The sequence below is a fragment of the Ciconia boyciana genome, chromosome 4 (assembly GCF_034638445.1).
Source record: "Ciconia boyciana chromosome 4, ASM3463844v1, whole genome shotgun sequence".
Taxonomy (NCBI): domain Eukaryota; kingdom Metazoa; phylum Chordata; class Aves; order Ciconiiformes; family Ciconiidae; genus Ciconia; species Ciconia boyciana.
The window spans coordinates 14,202,273-14,211,993 of NC_132937.1; positions in this window are offsets into that span (position 1 = coordinate 14,202,273).

Sequence of the window (9,721 nt, forward strand, 5' to 3'; positions counted from 1 at the left end):
AAGTGCACTCTCACTCATTCTGCAACACAAATACAAGAAACATGGTATTTTAAAGGTTATTTTTTCCCTATTGGATTTTCTTTGACAAAATGACTGATCCAAATCAAAGTGTTTGACATTTTAATACAAGAATACTGTATGTTCTCTGCAGTATAGTAATGTATTATTATGACATGAATGATATGCAGGCATTCTTTAAAATCTGCACAAAGAAAACTTTGTAGAAGTGTTTCAGCAAACTTTTATTAAAATGCCTTTCAAACTGCAAATATTTGCAAAACCTTTTTTGTATTTAGACAAAAAGTACTTGGTGACTCATCTTCATTTTCCTTGTTAAATATAAAACTATGAATCTATTTTACTATGGGCTAGACAGTAAAGACCTGATATTGCTTTGCATATGTTCTGATAGCTATTGAATGATCTGTGGAATATCAGAGTCCCAAAGCTAGTCTGTGAGACCTCTGCTTGGACAGATTTAATTGTGCAGGACTGAAGTAATCCTTTTTTTGCAAAAGGGTTATTATTTATCATTTTGACGGCAACTCTGCCTCTTTGGACTGCCTTGGATTGCCACCAATGCCATAGTCTGAACACACAGAATGGGGGGGGGGGGGGGTGGAGCGCCAACAATATTTTAAGATGGAACAGTACAAAAAAATGGCCAGATGTCAACAGGAAGGTCTTGAAAGGGTTTTGGCAGTGGGGAGAAAGGACACCTCCTCAATGCTCTCTCAGCCCCCCCATGTTAATGGTCAGATTGCCCTTTATGCAGGAGGAGCAGTGGGTGACACAAGGACAGGTGGGAGCAATCCAGCTTCTCCCCATGGCATTGCCCTGGCCCAGGTCCCTGGTATGTATTTCATTAGTTTTTCCTCTGTGCTTTTAAGAGGAGGGAAGTGAAGAATCCATTTATAACCTCATATCCTTTCTTGCTCGTAGACTTTGTGGCATTCAGAAATGTTTTATCTTCTTTCTCACACTTTTCCATTTGAGCCTTTGCTGCTGCTTATCTGCAGATGTTTCTCTCTCCTCCTTCAGCTTTTCAGCTTCTACCATCTTTTCTCCAGCCCCTGCTTTTCCACCCTTTTCCTCTCCAACTTCCATCCCTCACTAAGCACTTCCTCTACCTTCTTCCTCCTCCCTACCTTCCCCTTTCAGTGTCTGGCTCCCTGTTGGCGAGTACCAGGACTCTTGTGTTTTTTGTTGTGTGGGAGCATGAATGGATGCACAGAGAAGCTGATAAATGGCTGGGATCAGAGCCCAGGAGTCCCAGCTCCCAGGCCTCTTAGAATGAATCAGGAATAAACTGCGCGCACAGTTGCCTCATCTTCCTGGTTTAAAGCAGACACCAAGTTGACAAACACTTTTTGTCTGTGGGGAAAGCCATACAGCTGTTTGCAAAAGGCCAGGTAGAGATGTATTAATCTGAAACAGTATCAGTAATCTTAGCGAGAGCAACACAGCTAATTATGGGTGTAAATGGTGGAAGAACCTGGCCCTAAGATGTTGCCCTGCTGAGGGGCAAAGGAGTGTGGTGGGGTTTTATCCTTGCTTACAGACAAAACTTCTCTGAGAGCAGCTTCCTGAGACAGCAGATGGAAGAGGGACAAGTTCACCAGCTGTTACCATCCAGACAGGTGACTAGACAGAGCAGAGCTTCTTCATGTCTTGCTCCTTAAATCACTTGAATCCAAACAGGGTCTGTCTCCTACAGACATTGAGAAAAGAAACGTTCATAAATGTGAAAACGTTGCAAACCGGGAGAGGTGGGTTGTTAGTCAGGATGTCTAGCTGAGGAGGAATTAGGCATAGCAGGAGTGAAAGGGTTAACAAGATTGAAGTACTGAGGGTCTGGGTTATGGGAAGGAGGCTGTGTGTCAGGAGCAGGAGTGGACGGGATTGGAGAGAGATAGGCGAGCGCGTGATTTTTTGTTGTGAAGAAAGGAGCTGCAAAGTTGCAAAAAGATAGCCAATCGTATTAGTTGAAGGAACGCATGAAGGACGCGTGAACAAGACATATAAACCAATAAGAGTTCTTTCAGTAGCGCATGTACAAACAATTAGAAAGTATATAAGCCAGGTAATAGTTCAATAAAGGGTCTTCGATTTACCACCAGCACCGGAGTCCGTGTCTCATTCCCTTCAAATGGTGACCCCGACATTCGGAGGTAGCAGCGCTGCAAGTAGCGTCCGGAGGGAACCCCAGCTGAACGAATCAAGCCGGCGGCAGGACTGCGGCTTTAATCCCGGGACATCACCTTAAGAAACAGGTGAGCGGCTGGGCAGTGACCATGGGAGCTAATATATCAGCCGAGGAAGAGGCCATACTTAAGCTATTAATGCAGCTCCTAATAAAAAGAGGGGTGAAGTACGACCCCTATAAGATAAAGTTATTATTGAAGTTTTTGCAAAAGCAAGGGGCTCCCTCTACAGTATCTGCGGTGTTTGACGCGAAAACGTGGGAACAGGCGGAGGAGAAGTTTTGGGAGGCAGCGTCCAGGGGGGACACCACCGCCGCTGAAGTTATGACTACGTGGCGTTTAGTAACCGAGACCCTGCGATCATGGCAAGCAGAAAAGAAAGTGCGGAATGCAGTCGCTCAGGCGGCACAAGCAGGGGATAGTGAACAGATCGCGAGCAAGCCCCAGGAAAAAGACGTTTTATAGACTTGGGGGAGCTACCCCCCCCCCCCCCCCGCGCGTCCGATACATGCATCAGAAGCACAACCCACGCCAATAGCAGAACAGGCTTTCGGGGGATGGCAATGGGCCAACCACTGTCGTTCAAAATACAATGCGGAAGGACAACCTCTGCCAACGCGGCAGGGAAACGGGAAGCGGAGTGCGGGGCAGGGACGCGCGATGACACAAGTTCCGCCGCCCCTCGGGCCGGAAGGGCGGTCCACGCCGGACTTCCGCCCAAAGGCAATGATGGCCGGAAGTTCGACACCGGCTGCAGCGACAACAACGCCACAGACGTCGCTTTACCCTGAATTGCCCCGAAAATTTTCGGTAGCGGCCATTGATGAGCGACCGACAATGAAACTAACCTGGAAAAAGGAGACGCCTGTTTGGGTAGATCAATGGCCCCTCCCTAGAGAAAAGGTCGCTGCACTTCAAGAGTTAGTCGCAGAGCAACTCCAACAGGGGCACATCACACCTACGACCAGTCCCCGGAATTCTCCGGTATTTGTTATCAAAAAGAAAAGCGGAAAATGGTGACTGTTGCATGATTTGAGACAAATAAACGAAGTAATGGAAGAAATGGGGTCACTCCAGCCCGGATTACCTTAACCAACCATGATACCCCGAAATTGGGACATAGTAGTTATAGAATAGACTGAAAGTAGTTATAGAATAGTCTGAAAAGTAGTTATAGAATAAAAAGTAGTTATAGAATAGTCTATTAGTCTAATAAAAAGTATTAGTCTATTAGTCTAATAAAAAGTAGTTATAGAATAGTCTGAAAGACTGCTTTTTTACAATCCCCTTGCACCCTGCAGATGCACCTCGTTTTGCATTTTCAGTGCCTAAAGTAAATCGAGGCGAACCAATGGATAGGTATCATTGGACTGTTCTACCTCAAGGTATGAAAAATTCTCCAACAATCTGTCAGGCATATGTGGCCGAAGCCATACACCCTGTGCGACTCAGATTTCCAGGAATGTATATTTATCATTATATGGATGATATTTTGCTTGCTAGCCCTACGCACAACCAAGTGCAAGAGGCGTTACCTGTTTTGAGGAGCGCGTTGCAAAACCAAGGCCTCCAGATTGCGCCCAAAAAGATCCAAATGGAGGCACCCTGGAAATATCTTGGGTGGAAAATATTACAACAAACCATTCAACCTCAGAATGTGGCCATCTCTACAGACATCAAAACATTGAATGACGTACAAAAACTATTGGGCAATATAAATTGGATTCGAACACAATGTGGTATAGACAATGAAACATTAGCACCATTGTTTGAGTTATTAAAAGGGGACACTGATCTTAATGCTCCACGACAATGGACCACAGCGGCGAAAGATGCACTGAGAACAGTGAATGAAAGACTCTCCCTGCAGCAATGTCACCGACGAGTTGAAAATCTACCCATGCAGTTATACATTTGTAATCATGAACAACAACCTTTAGCAATTATTGGACAATGGGAGACCCAGGAAAGAGACCCCCTTATAGTGTTAGAATGGGTGTTTTTGCCATATCAACCTACAAAGACTCTTGTTACTCGCATTGAGCTGTTTGCTGCCCTAATCAAAAGAGGCAGAGAACGAATTGTCGAAATGACTGGGGAAGAACCTGGACTTATTGTCCTTCTGGTTGTAAAAAATTACCTAAATTGGTGTTTGCAAAATAGCCTGGAACTTCAAATGGCTTTAGCAGGGTTTGATGGGCAAATGGATACTCATCACCCCCCTCATAAAATGTTTACCTTTTATAATAATGTAAAAATCGAAAATAGGCCACTATATCAGTGGCAACCCGTTACGGGCACCACAGTATTTACTGATGGGTCAGGGAAGACAGGAAAAGCGGTAATTACATGGAAAGAAAAAGGTCAATGGCAACATCAAATAGAACGAATTGAGGGTTCACCTCAGTTAGTTGAGTTGCACGCCATTACTATGGCCTTTAAAAAATGGCCTTTGACTCCTTTAAATATTGTATCAGACTCGCAGTATGCTGTAGGGGTAGTCCAGCGCATTGAAAGAGCGCAGTTAAAACATATACCAAAAGAAGCTCTGTTTTTGAAATTTAAGGAATTATTATTTTTAATAGAGCAGAGAAGACATCCCTATTCTGTGATTCACATTAGAAGCCACACAAACTTACCAGGGTTTTTGACAGAAGGAAATGCACGAGCTGACTACCTAACAAATATGGCATTACACACTCCTGTACCACACACACTTACCCAAGCTCAGTTGTCACACCAATTTTTCCACCAATCTGCCAAAGTTTTAGCAAAGCAATTTGCGATATCTGTGGGGAATGCAAAACTCATAGTTCAAATGTGCCCAGACTGTCAACAACAACCATCTGGACCATCTTTTATGACAAACCCTAGAGGTTTTTTTTCTCTTCAACTCTAGCAGACTGATGTGACACATATACCTGAGTTTGGTCGACATAAATATGTTCACGTGTCCATCGATACCTACTCCCATGCGGTATGGGCTACTGCAATGACGGGCGAAAACAGTCGACATGTCCAAGGCCACTTCCATGCTGCTTTTGCAGCACTTGGTATTCCGAGGGAGATAAAAACAGACAATGGCCCTGCATATGTTAGTCACGTGACGCGCAGGTTTTTCCACACATGGGGCATCAACCATAAGACAGGCATACCCCATTCCCCCACAGGACAAGCTATTATAGAGCGCACACACCGCACCTTGAAAACTCTTTTACAAAAACAAAAAAAGGAGGAAGCTCAGGAATTGCCGCAAAACAGGTTGGGGAAAGCTCTGTATGTAATGAACCATCTATCGTTACCTTTTCAACATGAAGATATTCCACCTATAGTTAAGCATTATAAGGCAATGGAATCAGGGTTAACACCAATATCGCGGGAAAAAGCAATGGTGATGATGAAAAATCTAAATACAGGGTGCTGGGAGGGACCGTATCAATTAATAACCTGGGGTTGAGGATACGCTTGTGTCTCCGGTACACGCTTGTGTACCTATCGGGTCAAGGGCCCCGATGGGTACCAGCACGGGGAGTTTGACCTTGGTTAGAAGTATCATCATCGGACTCAGTGAGCCATGGGTCTCCATCCAACCCCGAAACAACATATGGGTAACGCTCGCCAACAGGATAGGGCAGGAATTTTTTTGATTTGTGGCGATAGAGCATGGAAAGGTATCCCTTCTCATATATCTGGAGGGCTTTGTACCCTAGGATGCCTTACCTTGCTAACACCAAAAAAAAAAAAAAAAAAAAAATTGTTGCAATGCTTGCAAAAAATGATAAGTAAATCGATGCAGTCTGGCTCATAGAAACAGAAAAAAAGGGGAAATATAGGAGATCAGTATGCCGATGACTTTGACTTAATAAACACGTCTCTGAACTAAGGTTGTGGGCGAGGGACCAAGAGGAAAAAAGAGAACAAAAGAATGCAAAAGAAGGAACAACAAGATAACTATAAACCAATGAAATGCTGCGTGATAAAAGTTACAGAGCAACCAATAATGATCCTTTGCTTTTGATAGAATGGGTGTCTTTAGCGCGAACGCTGAATCAAACTGCTTTTTGTGTATCTAGGGAACAACCGGAACAACCATTCCATACATGTCTTGTAGGATTGCCTATAGATGAGGTAGGGTTAATACAAAAAGAAGCAAGTGGAGTGCTAACTGCAGATAAATGTAATTCTACCACCAGTAATGTTAGCTCCTGCTTTGCGGATTGAGATAAGTAGGTGGCTTAAATCATTATTAAAAACTGGGTTATTGGTTATCGGTATATTTTTATGTATCTTGCTGCTTTTACCCTGTTTATTGTCACGTGTCCAAGGAATGCTGCAGAAAATGGTGCAAAAAATATATGTTGTTGAAAAACAAAAAGGGGGAATTGAGGAGGAATTAGGCATAGCAGGAGTGAAAGGGTTAACAAGATTGAAGTACTGAGGGTCTGGGTTATGGGAAGGAGGCTGTGTGTCAGGAGCAGGAGTGGACGGGATTGGAGAGAGATAGGCGAGCGCGTGATTTTTTGTTGTGAAGAAAGGAGCTGCAAAGTTGCAAAAAGATAGCCAATCGTATTAGTTGAAGGAACGCATGAAGGACGCGTGAACAAGACATATAAACCAATAAGAGTTCTTTCAGTAGCGCATGTACAAACAATTAGAAAGTATATAAGCCAGGTAATAGTTCAATAAAGGGTCTTCGATTTACCACCAGCACCGGAGTCCGTGTCTCATTCCCTTCATCTAGCCCTTACACAGTGCTTTTCAGCAGCCGTCTCCAAAGCCATACAGAGGATTTCAGAGCCGCTCCTCCTATTTTGCAGGTGGGAAAGGCCATCCCAGATAATGGAAATAGTTTCATCAGTCCAGAGAGCTCAGGTAGTCATAGGTCTCTGCTCTCACCCCTGGGTCAAATTGGCAGAATAATTAAGAGATTAATTTCCTGGTCTGCCACAGACTCTTGGTGCTCCCTGCACAAGCAATGTAGATTTTTCTTTACTACTGTGACCCCTCTTTGAAAATGAACATAATAGCACATTCAGAATTCCAGGATTAATTAAAGTGTATTATTAAAGGCTGTGACACTGTTGTTGGGTACACCCGATATGAGAGACAAAAAATACCACATTGGTGAGCTCAGTGAATTTGAGCCATCCAGAACCATAATAAATCTTTTTTTAATAAAATAATAACTCAGAAGAGGTGGTCAGAGCTATCAAGCATTTATAAAGTGTCTGAGCTCCTGCTCCTGGAGGCAAAATTCCTCCACAATGAATGTGAAGTCTGCACAAAAATAAAAGATCAGACTGGAAGAGGTTTGCCTTCAGCAGAAATTAATTCCCATGGGATAACAGGCAACCAAACTCTTCTGAGAGAAAACTTGTCATTGATGAACATGTTGCTGGGGCTGACCCCTTTGCTGCTGAGTGCTTTGTAGACTTCAGGTTGGTCTAGAAGGGATAAGGCTCATACCAGGCTGCTGAGCGGCTGGGTGGATCAGCAGACTCTAAAAGCATCCTCTCGCTGCCCCTAAGAATGATTTTCTGTGTCAAGACTGAAGAGTTTCCTTAATCGTTGTATCTCCCCTGAGTGTTTGAGGGATCCTGGAGCCAAACCATCTATTAAACCAAGAGTGCAGGGACACCACTGATAAGCGAAGTAGCCTGGTCCATGGCTGGGTGACCTCTCCCTGCACCAGTGGTGTGAGCAACCCAAAGATGAAACCACTGGCATTTAAAAACCGGGAAGTTACAGCCTCTTCATTTATACAGGTGCTAGAGCTTTGCAAAAGATACTTTCCTGTATTTGTTATTATAATTTTCACAATGTAGGAAGAGCAGAGGCGTGGAGTGTGTTGGTAGCTTGCTTGTGGCAGAGCCAGGAATGGCTGTCCCCCATCACGTCTTCCCAGATCCACTCCAAGGTTTGAACCCCCGGCACTTGCCAAGGCTCTAAGACTTTTCTGCACCTACCCGTCTGCTCATAAGGGCTTTTGTACTGACCCTAGGACTTTCCACAGTGATGCTTTTGGCCACGCATGAGGCGTTGAGCTGGGGAGCGATTCCCAGTGCCCTGTGGCACGGTGCTGGCTTGGTCCCTGCTCCCCGGGGCCAGGCTGCAGGCTCCCAGGGCTGTGGGAGCACCTTCGGGGCTGGAGGCTCACTGCAAAGCTACATCCAGCTTTAGACGGAATCAGTTTTATTTGCAGGAAAATCCTTCTCTGTTAATTATTCATTGCTTTAACACCTTGATTATTTTTTTATTACTTTAGCACAGGTAGGAACACCTGCAGAAACAGCCAGTGCAACTATGCCCAGGGTATGGTGACACCGTAGCCCCAGCCAGACCCGAGGATCGTGCCCAGACGTAGCACGTGGTGACTTCTGCACAGCCCAGGAGGAGGGAAGTCCAGCTTTGAGGTCTTTGGGACAACTCTGCATGCAAAAATTCAGGACCTGGGGTTGTATTTAGCAACAGTCAGCTCTGTCCTGATGATATTTGGAGCTGTCAGAATTGATGCTCCATATTTTTGCATTACCTGCTACTGTGTCACGTGGTACTTTGAACTGTGCAGATATTGCCCCTAATTTTGAGGAATAAGGTTGACTCAGCTCTCATTTTACCCCGGCCACCTGTGTTCTCAGCAGTAGATCCTGCTCCAAAGTATTTCTGTGGAGGATTTCAGGATGGGGTTATCGGTGTTAAGGTACTGCTCATGCATTGAAATTCAACACTGTAACTGTAGTTTGGGGGTCAGGGGATTTCACTGCAGAAACACTGGTTTCTCTTGCCTGTCTGAATTCAACAGCAAACTCGCCTTCACTCCTCTACCTAAATAAAACCCCAAAGCTGATGTGGAATGATGGGGTGCCTGTTGCAGAGCAGATAACTCCGCTCCTAACCTCCAGTGCCAGCCCCAGCACCCTGCCCACCTCGCCTTGCCCTCCAGAGCCCCTCGCCGCTCCATGCCATCATCCATCCATCCATCCATCTGTCTCTGGGGTCTCCATGTGTCATTGCAACAAGGCTGGGACCTGTGAGCATCTGGGGGAGCACACACATCTCCAACACCCATCCTGTACTTGCAAGGAAGCCACTGGCTCTGCTTAGAGGGGAAAAAACCTTGGTATTTGGTTCATTTTCACCTCTAAGTGCCTTCTATGTGAGTGCAAGAGGTGGTACCATAAAATGCTATTTAAGAGCCAGTGCTTGTTAAATATTATGATCAACACAAGTTTTGATTCCCAAATTGAAAGATGCTTCTGTCTCATGAAGGAGACTATTTCCAGCAACTCAGCACTTGGGACACACTTCAGGGATTTTGTATGTATTTTGGGGTTTTTATTTTCTAACTTTAATTAAAGTTTTAGATTATGATAAATTTGATGGAAAAATCACACACGGCACCAGCTGGTATTTCACGGGAACGGCTGTGCTTTGCCTCTGGGCTATCACTGCTACCCAGGCTTCACTGAAACCTTTGCTCCCGATTGCACCAGTACTTCACATTTTGTTTCTACAAT